Here is a 22231-nt window from a genome sequence, read left to right as displayed (position 1 = left end):
ACACTAATGATGAAAAATCTGAAAGAGAAATTATGGAAACACTCCCATTTACCATTGCAACAAAAAGAAGAAAATGCCTAGGAATAAACCTACCTAGGGAGACAAAAGACCTGTATGCAGAAAACTATAAGACACTGATGAAAGAAATTAAAGATGATACAAACAGATGGAGAGATATACCATGTTCTTGGACTGGAAGAATCAATATAGTGAAAATGACTATACTACCTAAAGCAATCTACAGATTCAATGCAATCTCTATCAAATTACCAATGGCATTTTTTAAGGAACTAGAAAAAATCATCTTAAAATTTGTATGAAGACACAAAAGACCCCAAATAGCCAAAGCAGTCTTGAGGGAAAAAAACAGAGCTTGAGGACTCAGACTCCCTGACTTCAGACTATACTACAAAGCTACAGTAATCAAGACAATATGGTACTGGCACAAAAACAGAAACACAGATCAATGGAACAAGATAGAAAGCCCAGAGATAATTCCACTCACCTATGGTCAACTAATCTATGACAAAGGAGGCAAAGATATACAATGGAGAAAAGACAGTCTCTTCAATAAGTGGTGCTGGGAAAACTGGACAGCTACATGTAAAAGAATGAAATTAGAACACTCCCTAACACCATACACAAAAATAAACTCAAAATGGATTAGAGACCTAAATGTAAGACTGGACACTATAAAACTCTTAGAAGAAAACATAGGCAGAACACTCTTTGACATAAATCACAGCAAGATCTTTTTTGATTCACCTCCTAGAGTCATGGAAATAAAAAAAAAATAAACAAATGGGACCTAATGAAACTTCAAAGCTTTTGCACAGCAAAGGAAACAATAAACAAGACAAAAAGACAACCCTCAGAATGGAAGAAAATATTTGCAAATGAAGCAACTGACAAAGGATTAATCTCCAAAATATATACACAGCTCATGCAGCTGAATATTAAAGAAACAAACAACCCAATCCAAAAGTGGGCAGAAGACCTAAATAGACATTTCTCCAAAGAAGACATACAGATGGCCAAGAAGCACATGAAAAGCTGCTCAACATCACTAATTATTAGAGAAATGCAAATCAAAACTACAATGAGGTATCACCTCACACCAGTTAGAATGGGCATCATCAGAAAATCTACAAACAACAAATGCTGGAGAGGGTGTGGAGAAAAGGGAACCCTCTTGCACTGTTGGTGGGAATGTAAATTGATACAGCCACTCTGGAGAACAGTATGGAGGTTCCTTAAAAAACTAAAAATAGAATTACTGTATGATCCATCAATCCCACCACTGGGCATATACGCAGAGAAAATCATAATTCAAAAAGACACATGCACCCCAATGTTCACTGCAGCACTATTTACAATAGCCAGGTCATGGAAGCAACCTAAATGCCCATCGACAGATGAATGGATAAAGAAGTTGTGGTACATATATACAATGGAATATTACTCAGGCATAAAAGGAATGAAATTGAGTTATTTGTTGAGACATGGATGGATCTAGAGACTGTCATACAGAGTGACGTAAGTCAGAAAGAGAAAAACAAATATCATATATTAATGCATGTATGTGGAACCTAGAAAAATGGTACAGATGAACCGGTTTGCAGGGCAGAAGCTGAGACACAGATGTAGAGAACAAACGTATGGACACAAGGGGGGAAAACCACGGTGGGTTGAGGATGGTGGTGTGCTGAATTGGGCGATTGGGATTGACATGTATACACTGATATATATAAAATTGATGACTAATAAGAACCTGCAGTATAAAAAAACAAACAAAAAAAACAACTAATACTAAACTTTCTTTGGGTTATTTGTATGGAAATATGTTAATATAAATGTTTCAGACATTACATGAAATTTCTAAAAATCTTATATGTTCTGGTATAGTGTTATAAGTCAAAATTCTAGTTATTACTTTAAAATGTATATCTCAGAAATAACTAAATTTCCTTGTGAATTGCATTATTATGAACTTTCATCAAATCTATAACCGTGGTCATTTTTAAGTCTTTTGTCATTTACAGACAGTTCTGGGTGTACTGTGATGCTTTTGCAAATATGTCCCTATAAAAGGGTTTCATCTTCAAGGAATTCATGGAAAAGACTCTGACAAGTACAGGTTTCTGGTAACTGACTATACTGCTGAACTGAATGAATAAGCATTTTCAGAACTCTAATGGAAAACTGATGAATTCATAAAAGTGCTAACAAAAGATCAAGATGAAAAAAATTAATTACATGGGACTGAGTGAACTGATGAGGATGATTATAATGTTTGTGACTTTCTGTTTGAATAATAATAAAAAAAAATCCAAAAAAAAAAAAAAAAAAGGCTAACTCAGAAAGAAATAGAAAATCTAAATAGACCCAAAACTAATAGAGAGACTGAATCAGTAATCAAAAATGTCTCAACAAGGAAAAGCCCTGAACCTGATAGCTTCATTGGTGAACTCTACTAAACACTTGAAGAATATCAATCTTTCTCAAAATTTTGCAAAAAAATTGAAAAGGGGACACTTTCATTCTATGAGGACAGCATTACCCTGATACCAAAGCCAGATAAAGACACAAGAAAGCAAACTATAGACCAACACCCCTTATGAACACTGATGCAATCCTCAACAAAATACTAGCAAACAGAATTCAACAGCATGTTAAAAGGATTAGACATCTCTTAACAAATGGGATTTATTTCTGGAATACGAAGATAGTTCAACATATGAAAATTGTTCAAAGTAATACATATCAACAAAATGAAGTGCAAAAAACACAAGATCATCTGAATTGATGTAGGAAAAGCATTTGACAAAATTCAACACCGCTTTATGATAAACACACACAAGAGAATAGGAGAAGAAAACAACTTCCACATGATAAAAGCCATATATGCAAAACCCACAGCAAACATCATACTCAATGGTGAAAGACTGAATATTTTCCCACTAAGGTCAGGAACAAGGCAAGCATGCCCACTTTCAACACTACTCAACACAGTACTGCAAGTTCTAGCCAGAGCAAGAAAAAGAAATAAAAGGCATCCATAACGGGAAAAGAAGTAAAATTATCTGTTTTCAGATATGACCTTATATGTTTAGGGTTTAAAAAAACCTTAAAGACTCCACAAAAAAGCATTAAAACTAAAAAACAAATTCAGCAATGTAACAGGATACAGTCAATGCACAAAAATCAGCTGCATTTTTATACGTAAATAACAAGCAATCTGAAAAGGAAAACAAAACCAAATCCATTTACAATAGCATCAAAAAAAATAAACTACTTAACGAATCTAATCAAGAAGGTAAAAAACTTGTACAATGAAAACCACAAAACACTGCTGAAAGAAATTGAAAACAATCTTAGAAACAAAACTGGAGAACTCACACTTCCTGATTTCAAAATTTACTATAAAGCTAGAGTATTCAAAATGGTAACTACTGAAGCCCACAAGCCTAGAGCCCGTGCTCTGCAACGAGAAGCCACCGCACTGAGAAGCCTGCGTACCGCAACGAAGAGTAGCCCCGGCTCGCTGCAGCTAGAGAAAGCCCACGTGCAGCAACAAAGACCCAACACAGCCAAAAATTTGAAAAATTTTTTAAAAAACCAATCAAAATGGTATAGTATTAGCATAAAGACAAACATAGACCAATGGAATAGAACAGACAGCCTAAAATAAACCCTCGTATACATGGTCAAATGATTTTTGACAAGGGTGCCAAGACCATTCAATGGAAAAGACAGTCTTTTCAACAAATGGCGCTGGGAAAACTGGATATCCACATGCAAAAGAATGAAGGTGGACCCTTACCTAACACAATATATACAAAAGTTAACTCAAAATGGATCCAGGATCTAAAGGTAAGACCTAAAACAATAAAACTCTTAGAAGAAAACACAGGACAAAACATTCCTGACATTGGATTTAGCAATGGTTTCTTCGATATGACACCAAAGGCACAGGTCACAAAAGAAAAATACATATTGGACTTAATGAAAATTTAAAAAAATTTGTGCATCAAAGGACACTATCAAGAGCGTAAACAGGCAACCCACTGAATGCGAGAAAATATTTGCAAATCATAACTGATAAGGGATTAATATCCAGAATATTTAGAGAACTCCTAAAACAACAACAAAATCAAAACTATGAGATACCACCTCACAGCCACCAGAGTAACAACTATCAAAAAAAGAAAACAAGTGTTGGCGAGGACGTGGAGAAATTAGAACTCTTATTCACTGTTGGCGGGAATGGAAAATGGTACAGGTGCTATAAAACACAGTATGGCAGTTCCCCCCATAATTAAAAATAGAACGCTGTATGATCCAGCAATTCCATTTCTGAGTATACACCCAAAAGAATCGAAATCTGGATCTGAAGAGGTATTTGTATACCTACATTCACAGCAGCATTATTCGCAACAGCTCAAACGTGGAAGCAACCCAAGTGTCTATCGACAGATGAACGGATGAACAAAATGTCAACACATATATATGCGCGCACAAATGCGCGCACACACACACACACAACGGAACTTTATCCTACCTTAAAAATGGAAGGAAACTCTGCAACGTACTATTGATACAACATGGATGAAACCTTGAGGACATCATGCGAAGCGAAATAAGCCAAACACAAGCAAGACAAATATGTGATCCCACTTACATGAGGTACTTGCAGTATCAAAATCATAAAGACACAAAGTACAGCGATGGTTGCCAGGGGCTGGGGGGAGGACAGAATGGGGCGTTACTGTTTAATGCGCAGAGACTTCCAGTGTTAAGATGAAAAGACTCAAGGGGATGGACGGTGGTGATGGCTGCACACCAATGTCAGTGTATTTAATATCTCTGAACTGTACACTTAACAATGGTTAAGATAGTAAAAATTTACGCGTACTTTACCACAATAAAAAAGAAAAACAACAGAAGGGGGAAAAATATATTTATAGGTTTGTACAGGTATAAAATATCCCTGGAACGATACCTAAAAAATGCCGAACAGCTGGCTCCCATAGGAAGAGAGTACGGTTGGCTAGAGGACCTTGAAGGAAGGAAATTTTACACTGTATACCCTTTTTTGCTTAAATGCTGAGCCCTGTAACTGCTTACCTCCTCAAAAACTAAATAAACGTGCAAAAAATCTTGGCAGCACTTGGAAAGAAATGAATAAATGTGAATATAACTATGACTAGATGTAACGGTTGGTTTTTTTGGGGGGGGGAATCTTTCGTTTTAGAAACTTATGGCATTTACTACCTAAAGAAGTACCTAAATCCGACAAAAAAAAACAGGAAAGAAAAAAGAGTTGAGTCATGCTCAATTAAAGGAACTGTTTACTGAATAGTACACTCAACCGCCAACTATTAGTAAACGCTTCCTCTTTTAGTCACGATTTTCATATCCTTTCTTATAACGCCCAAACGTAACTAAAAACTAATGGTGCCAAAGTTAAATGTGAATTATAATAGAATGACTCTTTCCTGAACCTATTAAAAGACATTCCAACACCACTGTAAAGCAATTATACTCCAATAAAGATGTAAAAGAAAAAAAGACATTCCATATCCTTATTTTTATTCTGCAGCACAAACTATCTGATCTATAATATTTACACACCGTTCAAAGAACAGAAGTTCGTAGAACGAAGTTGGTAACAGAGCAAATCAAAAAACAAACGCACACATTTTTACCGTTTGCCCTCAACCTCAACGAGAAAAACTTAAAAGAATGGACACATTTTATTTCACCATTTGTATATACTGGCGATAAAGCTAACCAGGCTGCGGCTGGGTTCCCCTGTAACTTTCCTTTTTAATCAACTGTTTCTTCTTTGAAACAACTGGATGTTGTGAGATTCGTAAACCAAACGTACTTCCTAAGAGAGGTACATAATATTAAAAATAACCGGGAATGGCTGTGCAGATGATATACACAGAGCAGATAAACCTAGAAATCTCCCGTTAAAAACTAGCACCTTAACAGACTCCTTGCTTAAATGAATCCGTTTTGGTAAAAAGGGAAAACTTTACCCACATCTACATGCCTCCGCCTGCCCCGTATTACAAGCGAATCCTGAAACGAAAGCTGAGAATCGCGACCCTCGAGGGAGGATTCCTGCTGAGCGCACCCTGCTGGGGGCGTTTCTCCCTTTCCTCCAACTTCTCCAGAAGCCAGCGCCCCGCGAACACCTCTCCCCCTCCCCCTCCCGAAAGGCAAGGCTTCGCCCGCGCAACGGACACCTCCTTCCTCCGTCCACGTCCCGACGTTCCGAAGCGGCCACCGAGGAAGGCAACGCAGCCCAGCCTGGGGACGCGGCACCGGGACGGCCCGCAGCCGGCGACTCTCCCCTCACCAGCCCTGGGTAGCTCACCCGACACGAACAAAAAGGGTCGAGGCGGACGGGGACCGGGGACCGGGGGCGGCGGGCGTCGCCCCCGGCCGGGCCCCAGGCTCGCCCTCCACCCCCAGACGGAACCCCGAAACCCACAGGGTGGTGGGCGCTCGGAGAGCGCCGCTCGCGCAAACTTTCGCCCCGGGCCCGGCCGGGCGCCGGGCGCCGGGAAGAGCGCGGAGCGGAGCCCACAGAGGGGAAGGCGGCGCCGAGACGCCCTCCGCCCAGCGGTCCGGGGCCCCGCGCCCGAGACGCCGTGTGAGCGTCCCCCGTTCCCCACCCAGGGCTGCTCACCGAGGCCGCAGGGACGCACACACTGCAGCCGCCGCCGGTCACTGGCTCAGACTTCCGAGACCCAGAGAGAGGAGAACGGTGCGCGCCCGAGGACCGCCCGCGCCGCGCGTCCCCGCCTTCCGCCCGCGCCTTCCCCCCACGCCTTCCGTCTCCGCGCGCTCGGTCAGGTGACCCGCTCCCCATGGTAACGGGGCAGGGGCGGGGCGAGGCGTGCGCCTGCTCCGCCGCTCCCGCCCACCTGCTCCGCTCTCCAGACAGTTCCCTGCCTAACGGCCGGGGGCCCCCAGCTCACTGCTGATCATCCGCCCTCACGGTCACTTAGTTCCCCATCACCTCCGACACATCGAGAGGCCCGAGAACCTACCGTTCGCCCATTTCCCAGCCAGCCCTAAACTTCCACCACACCCACGGGCTCTGCAACGTTCCTCCCACTAACCCTTCTCGACTCCTGCCTTCTTTGCGTTACAACTTTTTTCTTTGGCATTTATTCCTCTTTGTCCGTCTGAGCTGAAGTTTGCTGGTTGTTGAAGGTTATGTGTGGTAGTGCACAAAAGTAATAGCTTTATCCTAATACAAAAACTGAAAAACTATTTCTTAAGGGCTACGTTCCAAGCACTGTCCGAAGAACTTGATGTATAGAGCAGTCTTATTTGGTCCTTACATCAAAGACAGATACAGCATCTTCTTTAACATGCAAAGACACTGAGGCACAGTTTGCCTAAGTTTTCTGTAGTTACCATGGAGTAACAGAGTACTTGACAAAATAGCATTAACTTAGAAGCGTTTTATTTCTAGCTAAATTATTTAGTGCCATAATAATTTAATCTATGATAAAATAACCTGAGCATAAAAGAGATGACAATAAGATGAAAACTTTGCCCTCAGAGAGTTTGTGGTCTGCTAGACATTTTAAAATAATTGCAATGGAAAAAAAAATTGCAATGGGAAGGAAAACTGGTTTTGTTCACAGATGACATGGTTATGTAGAAAGTCCCAAAGAATTGACCAAAAAAAAATAACCCTAAAACTAAGAAGCAGTTATAGCAAGGTTGCAGGATTCAAGGTTAACATATAAAAGCCAACCACTTTCCTATATAACAGCAATAAACAACTGGAATTCGAGATTAAGTACACAATATCACTGATATTAGCACAAAAACAATGAAACAATACTTAGGTAAAACTCTAACAAAATATGTACAAAATTTATATGAGAAAAACTATAAGATTCTGATGAAAGAAACCAAAGAAGATACAAATAAATGCAAGGACAGTCCACGTTCATGAACAGGAAGACTTGTTATTGTCAAGATGTCAGTTTTTCCCAACCTGATTTGACACAATCTCAGTCAAAATCCCGGCAAGTTATATTTTGGATATGAACAAACTGATTCGAAAGTTTGTATGGAAAGACAAAAGTCCCAGAAGAGCCAACCCAAACTGGAAGAAGAAGAACAAAGTCACGGGCCTGTGTGTGCCCAACGTCCAAACTTACTGTAAGGCTGCAGTAGGGACCTCCCTGGCGGGGCAGTAGTTAAGAATCCACCTGCCAATGCAGGGGACACAGGTTCGAGCCCTGGCCCGGGAAGATCCCACATGCCGCGGAGCAACTAAGCCCATGCGCCACAACTACTGAGCCTGAGCTCTAGAGCCCGCAAGCCACAACTACTGAAGCCCGCGCCTACAGCCCGTGCTCCGCAACAAGGGAAGCCACCGCAACGAAGAGTAGCCCTCGCTCACCACAACTAGAGAGAGCCCGCGCACAGTAACAAAGACCCAACGCAGGGCTTCCCTGGAGGCGTAGTGGATGAGAATCTGCCTGCCAAAAAAAAAAAAAAAAAAGGCTGCAGTAATCAAGACTGTGGGGTATCAGCAATAGAAAAATCGATCAATGGAACAGAATACAGAGCCCAGAAACAGACTCTCACAAATACATTCAATGGATCTTTGACAGAGGAGCAAACTATTCAATAGACAAAGGGTAATCTTTTCAACAAATGGTACTGGGACAACTGGACCTCCTTATGCAAAAGAAAAAATTTTTTTTAAAGAATCTAGACACAGAACTTATCACTTTCACAAAAATTAACTTGAAATAGATCATAGGCCTAAATTTATAGCTCAAAACAATAAAGTTTCTGGAAGGTAACACAGAAGGAAATCTAGGTGACCTCTGGTTTGATGATAACTTTTTAGATACAACATCAAAAGCACAATCCATGACAGAAAAAATTGACAAGTTAGACTTCATTAAAATTTAAAAATTCTTCTTTATGAAAGACACTGTTTAGAGAACGAAAAGACAAGCCACAAACTGGGAGAAAATATTCGCAAAATACATATCTGCTCAAAGACTTGCAGCCGTGGAGGACATGAAGAAACCTTAAATGCATACTGTGTGTGAAAGAAACCAGTTGAAAAGGCTACCTCTTATATGATTCCAATCATGTGACGTTCTGGAAAAAGGCAAAACGATAGCAGCAGTAAAAAAAAGATCAGTGGTTGCCAGGGGTTTGGAAAATACGGGGAAGGATAAGGTAGGTGAAGCACGGGATTTTTTTTTTTAGGATGGTGAAGCTATTCTGTAGGATACTAGAATGGTAGATACATGACATTACGGAAATACGTGGTATAATTATATATGTATATATATACTTAGTCTTTCCAAAACCCTTGGAGTTTCATGAGTGCCAGCGTGTCCTTGTTATGCTAAGGAGGTAGCTCATGGCTGAAATGTGGGTGGGGGAATAGGGGCCCTAGAAAGCTTCAGGATGGAGGCTGGTCACCAGAAAAACCAAGCACAAGATGACAAGGTTGGTACTTTCAGGCCCACTCCCCAACCTTCAGGAAGGGGAGGGTGCCGAAGAGTTCGTTCCTCTACGGGCCAGTCATTTACTCAATCACGCCTACGTCATGAAACCCCAGATAAAAAGTCTGAACACCAGTGCATGGTGGAGCTTCCTGATCATAGTGAACATATCAAGGTACCGGGAGAGTGACGCACCTCCAACTCAGGAGACCGAGGCTTCTGCACTTGGGACTCTTCCAGACCTTGCCCTGCGTATCTCTTCATCTGGCTATTTGTGTACTTTATAATAAAACCGTAATCCAAAATCTAGTGCTTCCAGTGGGTCACTCTTAGCACCAAATTTGAAGGTGCATTGTGGGAATCACCAGATTTATAACCAAGTTGGACAGAAGTGCTGACATCATGAGGATGCCATCTGTGGCTCCTGTGTGATATGGGTGCAGTCTTGTTAGAGACCTTGTCCTTAACCTGTAGGATCTGACACTATAACTCTGGGTAGCTAGGGCCAGATTGAATGAAATTGTAGGACACCCAGGTGGTGTCAAAGAATTGTTGATGGAATGGAACACACTGTACAATGCCAAGGGTGAACCCTGATGTGCAACAATGTATCAATATGGGTTCATCATTTGTAACAGATGTACAACACTAATACCAGAGATTAAGGGTGAACTGTGGAGAGATGGGAGTACTTGAGAACTCTGTACTATTTGCTCAATTTTTCTGTGAACCTAAAACTGTTCTAAGAAATAAAGTCTATTAATTTAAAATATAATAATTACACAAATAGAATTGTGATGGGTGTTTAAGAAAAAGCTCAAGGGCATATGGAGAATGGATAAACAATGTCCTACTGTATAGCACAGGGAACTATATTCAATATCCTGTGATAAAGGAAATGAATATGAAAAATAGATATATGTATAACTGAATCACTTTGCTGTACAGTAGAAATGAACATTATAAATCAACTGTACTTCAGTAAATTAAAAAACAAAAAAGGTCAGGGGACTGTGGAAATATACAAGGGAACAAAAATTAGTCTAAGAGTTCAAGGAAGGCAAATTTGAAGATGTGAAATTTTAAACATTAAAGAGAAGATCCTAAAAGTTCCCAGGTAGAAGAAACAGGCCATATACCCATGACTGAGAATCAGAATAGATTGGACGTCTCAACAGAAATGCCTGAAGCTAGAAAACAATGGAGCAATGCCTTCAAAATTATGAGGGAAAGTGACGTGTCTAACCTGGAAGTCTATCCTGGGCTAAACTATGTCATTCCAGTTTGATAGAATGAAGACACTTTGATATCAACCAAGGAATCAACAAGCTCCTCTCTCATGTTCCCTCTGTCAGGAAGTAAACGACAAAGGAAATGTACACTTTGCTGCACTTAGTAAGAACACTACAAGAAAGGAAAACTGGGATGAGAAGGTTCCCAGAGCACTGGAGAGAGGCCCAGAGAGTCAAAGGACAATGTTGAAGGGAGATTCTAGGATGATGGCTATGCAGTCCCACATGAAACTGGGTGATAGAAGGCTCTAGGAGGAATGTCTCCAGAAAAAGTAATAACTTGTTTTTGTTTTGTTTTTTTGGGCCATGCCACACAGCTTGCAGGATTTTAGTTCCCTGACCAGGGGTGGAACCCACGCCCTCAGCAGTGAAAGCGCAGAGTCTTAACCACTGAATTCCCCAAAGAATAATAATTTGAACATTGGGAGGGATTCTTGCTTCTGGGAGTGGGGAGGTGAATTAATGATAAGAAATTAGAGTACAAAGCAGTGAAAAAAAGTGAGGAAAATTGACCAAGAAATGTAATCACTCTACATGACTCATCTTTGAATATTTATGTAGACATAGTAAGATCAAAATATTATCGGTTTAGAGTCAAACCGTGATCGTAAATATATTAGCTACAGCTGAAATGCAGTTATTTTCCAGAACATGTTACTTTCTTTAGAACTTTCAGTGGTCTGATACAAAAATAGACCACAAATATGAATATACGCTAACAATTACCATGGTAGGGCATGACTACCCAAGGCTATTACTGCACATTAAAATCTCTTTAATATTCCATGTACAGTGGAAACCTAAAGTACAGCGCTCTTACTTAAAAAGATGCCTCTTAGATATCTTTCTGGTTGATAATGTTGCATATGGGAAGGAGTAAAGAGGCGAATGCATTTGTATTCAATTTTCAGAACTGAGAATTTTGTCTTTTTAAGGTTCCTGAAATATGAACACTATCTTAATTAGCAGTGTTATTTCTGAAGATTTAACTTCACCATCAAAACCAAAAATAGTCAAACCCTTGCAGACCACTTGATCTACTGAATTATGTAACTTCCGCTTCCTTTTAAAAATCTCAGCCACATGACAAACCAGACTGCCCTAAACTCCTTATGACGTTAGCCTTTGTTCCAAAATACATTTCCCTCCTCAGGGTTTTATATCAACAAGGTTATGAACAACGCTTTGTTCAGAAGTGAAACTGCCACTCAAAACACTCCTCAGCTGACTTTCCTGGAACAAATTTGTTTATGTACCTTCTAGAGAATCTCACTTAAGAGGGAATATGTTCCTGAAAAAAAATGTAAATGATACTTTGTCAACTCGATCACTTTTTAAATGCACAAGGGCTGCTCGCTGTTTAAAAAGAACATTGAAGCAAATCATTTTGTACAGCCTAGACATTTGTGAAAGGCGAGTAATTATTCCTTAGTAAATACTACTTTTTAAGTTTGGATTGAGTGTAGCTGGTTATTTGATAATAGAAACATTCCTCTGTAAACGATAATAGTCTCAGCCTAAATTACCATTTCCCCATGTATCTACCATTTTTACAAAGCTATTTGTAAAGTTCTATTCATCAGAGATTATTTTGCCCCTAGTGAAGTGATCATGTGTACTGAAGGTTCCATCACAGTCATGAGCCATGTCTCTGACATTTGATACAAATATGGTTGGTTGACATCCCATTAAGTTCAAACGTAACTTGCAAATGTAAGTTAAATTAACTTACCGTACGGCATTTGTCTCCCCTTTCAAAGGTGTATGTTGAATTCTGCTTTCTTAAAAAATTAAAACAAATTTTATGATATTTAGAAATTTCTTTCCACCACAAAATATTTTGTGGGGCTGCTGAAAAACTTTAGAGCAAAGGTAAAACAACATGTGACTTTAAAAACAAGGAGCTTCAACTGTCATTTGGGTCATTTTCAAGGTTCTATTTTCTATCTTCTTGCATTGGCCATGATGGATAATAATTAGAAGGAAATTTAAATATATCTTATCCCCCTTGGTACAGGATTTCTATAACAGGAAATATAAAAAAGTAATCAATACTACATAAAATTTTACTAGTGTAGGTTTGAAACGGCCATGTTAGTAAAAGGAGGCAGCTCTTTGTACATCAGTGTTCAAAACAATTATTATAGGAACACTACAGTTTTTTGTGGCCACTTCTTATTCCGTTTAATTTTTAATAATATCTGGAATACTTAAGAGCATCTGGGTTCCATTAAGAATTATAAAATCACTGAAGTCTCTGAATACATCCACATTCCACAGGACATGTGCCACGTGGACATTTGTGTTGCCCTGGGTTCCATCTTTTATTGGCTGGTGTCTCTCTACCACACAGGATAGTAGTACTCTTTCAGTATGTTAAAAACTGTATTTGCTTTTAACTGTGGAATTCTAGTTGAAGATTCCTTCCCAAGTTGTGAATACACACACCCTTAGAAAGAATGCCAAATGTTCTGTTCCAAGTTACACGTGGCCAGAAGTGTTCCAGATGTTCAGAATCAACCATATTAGCTGTGTTTACACAGCCAGGAAAATGCATAACTTCGTAACCCTATTCGTGTGGAAAATTACAGTAGTTTCTTTCATTAATTTAGTTCCGTGTGTGTGGATAATAGGGCAATTGTATTAATTTGACCTTTGGACCTCACCCTTGTCCTTCAGCTATTATAGTCCTTACCGTATTTTACATGTGATCAGCAGTGGTCTTTGCTTCTCTCCCCTGTGGTTTCTTCTGTATTAATCATTACTTCATCTTATAGAAACTTCCTGAGGGCTGGGGCTATGCTTTAAAAGGTCTTTGATGCCTGGCACAATTTCCAAGAAACAAAACAGTTTTCTAGAGTTCTGGAATCACCGTATTTTCCTGGTTCTATGAGCCACATTGTTTTCCACATTTTGAACAACTCAGAACTTCAGATTTCTGTAATAATGTCAGTGGAATATTTCAGCTGCCGGGAGAAGTTGAGACAGTTTTCTTTGCCAGCTCAGTGTTCCCCTTCAGCTCCACGGGCAACCCTGTGAACAGTCACCTAGTTACATTATTAACACTCCAACTGTTACATTTTTAACTTAAATTTGGATTCCTTGTTGTCACTGAAAATACCTTCAAAAAGATTGCTCAGTGAAGTAACTCAAAACCACTAGGGAAGAAACAGATGGCTTGTGCAATTAAAGGCAACAAGGCCAGAAAGAATGTAAAGGCCAGAATTCCTTTCCGTCACCCTGGGCAGTTTTTAGGGGGTCTCGTTTCCTCCAATTAGCCTCTGGCTCCAGAGATTGACCCTAAGAAGGCCCACCCTCTGCAAGGGGGGCATATATGACCGTAAACCTAACATCTGTAAAAGAAGCGGGTCAAATGAGCAGGGGACACTTTGAGGTGTCAGATCTAGGCTGGACTTGGGAAACTGGGCGAAGGAGGTGCACCGTTGTTACCTGAAGCCAAAGGTCTGGATAAGGATACTCAGGAAGAGCAACAGGAACGATCAGAATTTTATGCCCGTGGGAAGGTGCAGAGATGGGGCTCTCCAACCAGGATACTGGGCGATGGAGCCGCACTCTGTGCTTGGCCGCTAGCACAACAGCAGGAAGTATTCCACGTGCCTAGTACAGGTAAATCTCCTATTTGAAGAACAGGGTTGTTACTGGAACTCTTGAAAAGTGACAAGATGACATGGCTTTTTTCGTTCTTAAATCCTAAGAGCCGATGCAGGATGTGTGACCTGCTCTACAGTGGGAGGCGCAAATACCATCTTATCTCTTGTTTCTTAAATCAAGTTAGAACTGGTTCCCAGTGGTCTTCCAGGTAACTCTTCCTGGTTTCCCCAATCGAGCTGCAACAGACCTTATGGCATTACTTTTCCATCTGCACATCCTGTCCATTTCCCCTGGGACCTCCCTTCCCAAGCCCCATCTGAGTAATTTACTCCTGTCAGCCTCAGAGCTGTTTTCTGGGGACTCTCCATCACCGTCACCCTGGTCCTTACACCCCTGCGTCTCCTGCACCCCTTCCTTCACACACCCTCCTGGCTTTGGAAGAGCTACATCCTCTAGTAGCTTCCTGAGAAAAGGAGTGTGAAAGGTAAAGTGTTTAAGGCTTTGCATTTTTCAAGATTTTATTCTCGATGACTAAAGAAAAGAAAATCATGGGAAGTGGCAGTTTGGAAAGCCAACCTTGACTGAAGGATTAGTGTTGAGATGTGAAAGAGGAGTCTTCTTTTGGTTATACTTTGCTCTGATGCTATTCTTACTGTTTCCTTTGAACAGCCAGTTCTTCATAAAGTCATACGCGCATTCATTTAAAGCTTTGCATTCTCCAAAAGCACACACTAAAAATAACAGGGCATATGGGATAAACAGGGTTGGGGCAGACCACACCACCCAACTTTATAACAGGAGCACCAACAAAAACAACAAACAACTATTAAAAAAAAAAAAAGCTCAGTCAATCTCCACTAGAGCCTGCCCTATGCCGCCTTTGAACTTGGGAGCTTGCATTTTCCTCTTTAAGATATAAGGGCATTTGTTTCTAAGTGACCAGGTTTCTCAAAATTAGAAATCTGATTTAGGAGCCTTCATCTTTTTTTTTTTTTTTTTAAACACAAAGGAAAATACTTTTGCAACTTCCTTGTCTTCATGGCTTTACCAGATAGCTTAACGTTGGGAAATGCATAGCAGTTCCTGAAACCACTAACCCAGCCCTTGCTTTCACTAAAGGAAGGTACCTCTGTAGGATATCTTTCTTAAGGTGTTTGCATATTACTATGGCTTGCTTTTTAATTGTGAAGAAAGTTTGCTCCCGGTCTCTTGGAAACCCCATATCAGCATCATTACACTGATATCACCCCACATTTATCAATTGTGTATGAGCTAATGCCCATTCCCAAAACACATGTGATAGCAGAACCATACATTTTGTCCTTTGAAAGACGTCAGGGCAAACACCACCCCTAGAATCTTAACATTGTTTTGGTTTGTTTTTTGCATCCTGTTTCCTCAATCCTCTCTCCATGTTTCTTTTCTTTCTTGCTCTACAAGCCAAAAAAAAGAAAAAAGAAAAAAGGCTTGATTTAGTAGTATTGTGTTCAGCTGTAAACAGAAACCTAAAATAAAGTAGCTTAAATAAGATAGACGTTAACTTTTTCCTCACATAAAAGAAATTCAGAACTAAGATCATCTCATAATACAAAATTCCTGCTGTGCTCCAGCCATCACATCCACATCCCAGACAAAAAGAAGAGAAAAGAGCAGATGGGCCTAAAAGCCCCTCTCTTTTTATGAAGTGTTGGGGAATGGGAAATTTCCCCCTCTGCCCCTCTCGAGTTCTTGTGGCTGGACCCAATAAAACTAGCACAAGACAGATTAACAGGAGAAAAAGAAGAATTTTCATCTTGCACACAGAGGCCTCAGAAATGGGGCCTAAGAAGTGGCCAAAGCAGGCAGCTTTTATACTTCTTAGACAAATAAACAATACATTTGTGAGGAATCGACAGGACAAATAAGCTTAGATTTGGGCACCCAATTAGTGAAGAATGTAAACTCAGTTTGGGCTTTGCGGTCGTCAATTACAGAAGTAACCAGGTTTATTTACAGAGGCTTCTCGGCCCTGAGATCCAGATCTTTGGTGGCAAGGGTGTCTTTCCACCTCCATATGCAGGGAGAGCACCTTTCACATGAAAGTATATTTCCTGCTTTTGGGTAGACAGAAGGGCGGGTCAGAGTATTCCTCCCGTGTTGGCCATTTCCTAAGTAACTTGAATTCAAAATAATCAATATGCCACGTGAGGCACACTTACCCAACAGAAGCCTTCTGAGAAGCTTCAGAGACCACTTAAATTATATCCCACTGGCCACATCTAGTTGCAGAAGGGTCTAAGAAACAGCGTCTCGTAGCCAAGCACATTTCCTGGGGTTTTGCTATTAAAGGAGAAGGGAGAATGGACCTTGACAGGCAACTGGCATTCTTTGTCACAGTATTATTTCAAAATATTTAATGCGTATTGAGCATTTTTTATACGCCAGAAACTGTCAAAGGTCAGTAAAACTTGATTTCTGTCAGTAGAGATAATGAACATGTGCAAAGTTAGTCATAAAAATTCACGGTAAGTCACACAACGAGGATGTAAGCCCAGTCATGGTGTACCAACAAAAACCGCATTAGTTTAACTTTTCTCTTTATATAGAGAGATTGCCACTTGATTTCCAGTCACAGCCAGGGGCAGAAAAATCATCTTGAAGCAGATTTTTCTTACACAGGAGGAGGAAGAACCAGTTCCAGTTCAGTCAGAGAAGTCAGACTTCTTGGAGGAGAGGAAGCTATACTCTAATCCTCTAAGATTTGAAGTTATGGAGTCTTTTAGAATCAAAATGACGACTTAGATAAAATTTCAGGACTTAGGTATAGAAAATAGGGCCCCCCAAACAGAGTTACTGTAAAGTTAGATGGGGGACCAGCTCTGATACTGAGTCAGAGAGAGAAGTGGTGAACGGATGGTGCATCTGGGCCCCATGAGGTCGGGTCCTGGGATGGGCCCAGTCTCCAGAACGCACCTTGTGCTTGGGAAGCACCCACCCACCTGAAAGAGCCTGTTGTTTCTAGATGTAGGAGCTGGGGTGCAGAACTGTAAGGACATAATCCTGGAGATTTCCTTCTCCTGTAGACCCATGGGCCAAGAGTCCCTGGGGGAGCAGCCAGAGCAGAGGAATGAGCCCGGAGGACCGCCTTCCTCCCAGCTTGCAGGCATGGCTCCCTCAGGGCACAGGGCCCTTCTTTGCTTGCTTCATTTCCCCCACCTTTCTGAACAATATTTCATCTCTCACCAGCCCCAGTTCCATGCCTGGGCCGTTTTGCATTTCCAGCAGCCAATAAGACGCAACAGCACTGTTCCACGGAAGCGCACGCAAACCTCCACGCTGCCCCATCTGTGCAGTGACAGGCACCTGTCCGTTCTCTTGAGTCTGGGGCAGGGAAGGACGAAGCAGGTTTACCTGAACAGCTGTGGCCGGTTTGGCTGGGACGACCTTTCACTGAAGATGGCATGGAGAGTAGGTAACCCGCACCCAAAGATCACTACTGCTGGAGAAAGATGCCACTTACCTTAGCTTCCTGTTGCTGCTGTAGCAACGTATGACAAACTTAGGGACTTAGAACAGCACAGATTTATCATCTTGCTGTTCTGAAGGTCAGAAGTCAGAAATGGGTTTTATGGGCTGAACTCAGGGTGTTGGCAGAGTTGTATCCCTTGTGGAGGCTCCGGGGGAGAAGTCATTTCCTTCCCCTTCGGGAGGATGCCAGCATTCCTTGACTCAGGGGTCCTTCCTCCATCTCCAGTGCATCCCTCCAAACTCTGCTTCTGCCACCACACCTACCTTTCCCCTCCCTAAGGGACCCAGGGATGACGCAATAGTCTCTCCGTCTCATGATCATTAACTTAACAGCACCTGCAAAATCCCTTCCCAATGTCAGTGGTGCTCTCTTGCTTCTTGTATTTACTTATTTGGGCTGGAGCTGCTGTGAAACGTGCTTTGCCTTCAAATCAGCTGCTCTGCCTATGCTTTGGGCTAACACTTCCTTCAGGCCTTTTTTCTGGTGGGGCAAAAAGCAGCTCAGCACCTGTGCACGTTGCCTGTGCACATTCTCAAGTTCTGGGCATTGGAACGTGGACATCTTGGGGAGGTCGTTGCTCTGGCTACTACACCACCCTAGCACATGTGGCCTCTATGGAAAGAAATTGTTTAGCTTCCTGCCTTGGACACCACTCCCCCTGGCCACCTGTGAACTCAACCGGCAGGCCGTCTGCTGCTGGGAATTCACTGAGGCAGGTACTAGTGGAACAGACCCCTCCCCTCTGAGACACTCAGAAGCACCTAGGCAACCTGCACAGGTGCCGAGCTGCTTTTTGCCCCACCAGAAAAAAGGCCTGAAGGAAATGTTAGCCCAAAACATAGGCAGAACAACTGATTTGAAGGCAAGCACATTTCCCAGCAACTCCAAGCGCAAATAAGTAATACAAGCAGCAAGAGAGCGCCACTGACATTGAAACATTAATTTCTAATAGCTAATACATAAATATACAGATATATATTTTAGCTGTTAAAAGTAAGTGAACATCTGAAAGAGCAGGTTGCTTCTAGGTGTAAGAATTGGAGTACAGAACTATTAGGACATAATCCTGGAGGTTTGCTTCTATGTATATATTCTCCTTATATAGAATTTCAATAATATATACATTATTTCAAATATACATAATTTCAAATACATATATGTGCATATATACCTACATATCTTCTATGCCACAAGAGAATGAAAATTAAATATAGAGGGGAAAAAACCCTCAAGCCAATAAAAGTAGGAAGGGGATAAGAAATAAAGTGATAACTGGAAAATAAAAAGTAGGATGGACAAATAAAAAGTAGAACGGACAGATATGAGAAACTAAAATAAACATGAAAAGGATAGTTTCATTCCGTTAAAAGACAGACGCTCTCATTCATACTGTGATAAACAAATTTCAGCTCTTTTGTCTTTAAAAACCACACATGAAAAATTTTTTAATTGTAAGAATGGACAAGATATTCAAGGCAAATACTGATATAAAGAAGTTAACAACATAAATATAAAACTAATTTGACTATACGGCATAAAGCTTTTATTAATGAGATAGTCATTCCTTAATCATGAACCTATTCATTTGTCCCTGGGTATCCACTGGGGACAGGTTCCAGGACCCCCTCATGGGTACCAAAATCCAGATGCTCAAGTCTCATAAAATGGCATAGTATTTGCATATAATCTACGTACATTCTCCCATATACTTTAAATCATCTCTAGATTACTTGTAATACCTGATACAATATAAAGGCTATGTAAATAGTTATAAATACAATGTAAATGCTACGGCAGTGTGCAAATTCAAATTTTGCTTTTGGAACTTTCTGGAATTTTTATTTCAAATATTTTCGATCCAGGCTAGTTGATTCCACAGTTGGAAAACCTATGGATACTGAGGGCTAGTTGTATATACCTATCAACACAGCTTCAAATATACAGCGACCAAAAATCGATGGAATGAGGAGAAATTGACAAATCCTCAACCACAGTAGGAAAGTTTATAACTCAGAAATCAAAATATCAAAGGATATAAAAAAATTTAGTATAATAATTCTTATTAAAAGAGATATAGAACCTACTCTTAACATGTAAAAATATATAGTACTTTATTGTGAAATCCACATGGAGTACTCACCAAACTGATGATACGTTAGGCCACACTGAAAAATTTTAAACAGAGCCCTAAAAGCAGAATTCATAAAAGATCACATTTTCTGACCACAATGCAGAAAATGTGGAAATTCACAACAAAATAATAATAATAAATCGAAACAAAACACACCTCTTCCTTTTGAAGATTTACAATCATCCTTTTAAACAGTTAACCCTTGAACAATGTGGTGCTGACCCCCAACTCAGTCAAAAATCTACGTGTAACTTTTGACACCCCCAAAACTTAACTACTAATAGCCTCCTATTGACCAGGAGCCTCACCGATAACAAACAGTAGATTAATACATATTTTGTGTGTTATATGTATTATATACTGTATTCTTGCAATAAAGCTAGAGACAAAGTGTTAAGAAAATCGTAAGAGAAAACACATTTACAGTGCTGTACTGTATTTATGGATACAGTAAGTTTACGTCCTCTGTTTACAAAATGAATCATCTGTCAGTACCTCTATCGATAGTCTTGAATGATACATATAACATAGTGTTTTGTATTATGACAAAAATACTCATATTTACAAGTATAACGATTCATGCTCTGATAATGAAGAAGCAGCAATATGACTGCTCTATTGTAGCCTCATGTAATCAGTACGATTGCTTCACAGTAGCTCAGCCTGTACACTAATGAATCTTTATAAAAATTCCATGGCACACAGAATTAGTCATATTCATAATACAGTATTGGAAATACTGTTACATTTTAAAAAAGAACACTTACTCGTGATGGTAGGCTGACATGCAGTTCTTCCAATTATGACAGAGAGGCATACTGTACTGTAATTCTTTGAAAGCAAAGTTATAAAACAATAAAAAAATATTAAATATCACTTACCATATGCCTATGTAAGGATAGGCTATCCACTTCAATACAAGTCTTGCACACTTCGTTCTCCATGTATATTTTTGTATATTTATTGAAAAGAATCTGTGTATAGGTGAACCCACACGGTTCAAACCCTTGTTGTTCAACTCTTGGGTAAAGAAAAAATAGAAACAAGGGTTTTAGATTTACTTAGTGTATTATTTTTCTACATCAATTAAACATAAAAACAAAACCCATACCAAATATTGATAGTTACCATTTTTAACAAAGCTGATGGACTTGATTTTTATCATTCATTATTCAGATTAGAATCAAACTTTACTTGCTTAGTCTTACACATTTGTTTACATAAACCAGGGAAACAATTTGATAGCAATCTACCGAATAAACCAGAATAAGAATTCACAACTTATTATGTGCCAAAAAGATTTAGGTAAAAAGGGAAACTTCGCTTTGTCCAAATGAACTATCTAGGAACTAAGCCACAAAGTGCAAAATTAATGGTCAAGTAATACCGAACATGCAAGATGAAAGAATGTATAGTAAACATAACTTAAGATCTGGCAATCATTTTTTTCTTTTTTTTTTTTTTTTTTTTTTGCGGTACGCGGGCCTCTCACTGTTGTGGCCTCTCCCGTTGCGGAGCACAGGCTCCGGACGCGCAGGCTCCGCGGCATATGGGATCTTCCCGGACCGGGGCACGAACCCGTGTCCCCTGCATCGGCAGGCGGACCCCCCAACCACTGCGCCACCAGGGAAGCCCTCTGGCAATCTTTTAAGTTGCTCCTTTATTTTCCTTTTCCAGTATGTTTTCCTGATCCTCTTGCTCTTGATAACAGCAACTACTCTTCAAGGCCGGACTTCCATGTATCATATCTAGAAGAGACTCTTCCCGCTCCGAGAGGTGGCATGACTTTTAACTATCTGATATACCCTTACACTTAGGAAAGACTGAGTGTGTACCAGCCTCCCCTTACTCGGCGGCCTCTATGTGCAGAAGCAGTCAAGGACTCTATGTATTAAAAATGCCCAGCAATATGTTTAGGAGGTACCTGTGGGAAGAGGCTGAGCTGTATGGGAGCAAACCCACCTCCAAAGAAGTGATCAAACTTTTCTTTGAAGTAACTGATAAGAGGAATCAATGCGCTGAAACGAATAATGTTGGTAATTGGTGTCTACACATTCAACTTTAAAGCAATGTCTAGGATGAGTGGCAATATAGCCAACAATATTTGAGCATAAACTTTTTTTTTAATTGGAGTATAGTTGCTTTACAATGTCATGTTAGTTTCTGCTGTACAGCA

The 22231-nt window shown here is 40.4% G+C and overlaps 1 protein-coding gene and 1 long non-coding RNA gene across 3 annotated transcripts in view; both read right to left on the bottom strand.

The window, feature by feature from the left end:
* Positions 1-6856, bottom strand: part of SDCBP (syndecan binding protein) — a 36586-nt gene extending 29730 nt beyond the window's left edge. For both annotated transcript variants that reach the window (XM_012534897.3, XM_004274990.4), the window contains exon 1: positions 6704-6856. The gene's annotated coding sequence lies outside the window, so the exon portion shown is untranslated. The remainder of the gene's footprint in view (positions 1-6703) is intronic.
* A 6648-nt stretch (positions 6857-13504) lies between these two features.
* Positions 13505-21073, bottom strand: LOC117203322 (uncharacterized). Its single transcript, XR_004486037.2, has 7 exons — positions 20937-21073; positions 20065-20111; positions 16615-16735; positions 15731-15849; positions 14993-15147; positions 14255-14440; positions 13505-13837 (listed from the first exon to the last, which is right to left on the bottom strand). It is a non-coding gene; the product is annotated as an uncharacterized LOC117203322 (long non-coding RNA).
* Positions 21074-22231: the final 1158 nt, after the last annotated feature.

This window comes from Orcinus orca, chromosome 17, assembly GCF_937001465.1.
Source record: "Orcinus orca chromosome 17, mOrcOrc1.1, whole genome shotgun sequence".
In the NCBI taxonomy this organism is placed as follows: Eukaryota; Metazoa; Chordata; class Mammalia; order Artiodactyla; family Delphinidae; genus Orcinus; species Orcinus orca.
The sequence above is the reverse complement of the archived record's forward strand: the minus strand, read 5'-3'. Positions and strand labels throughout refer to the sequence as shown.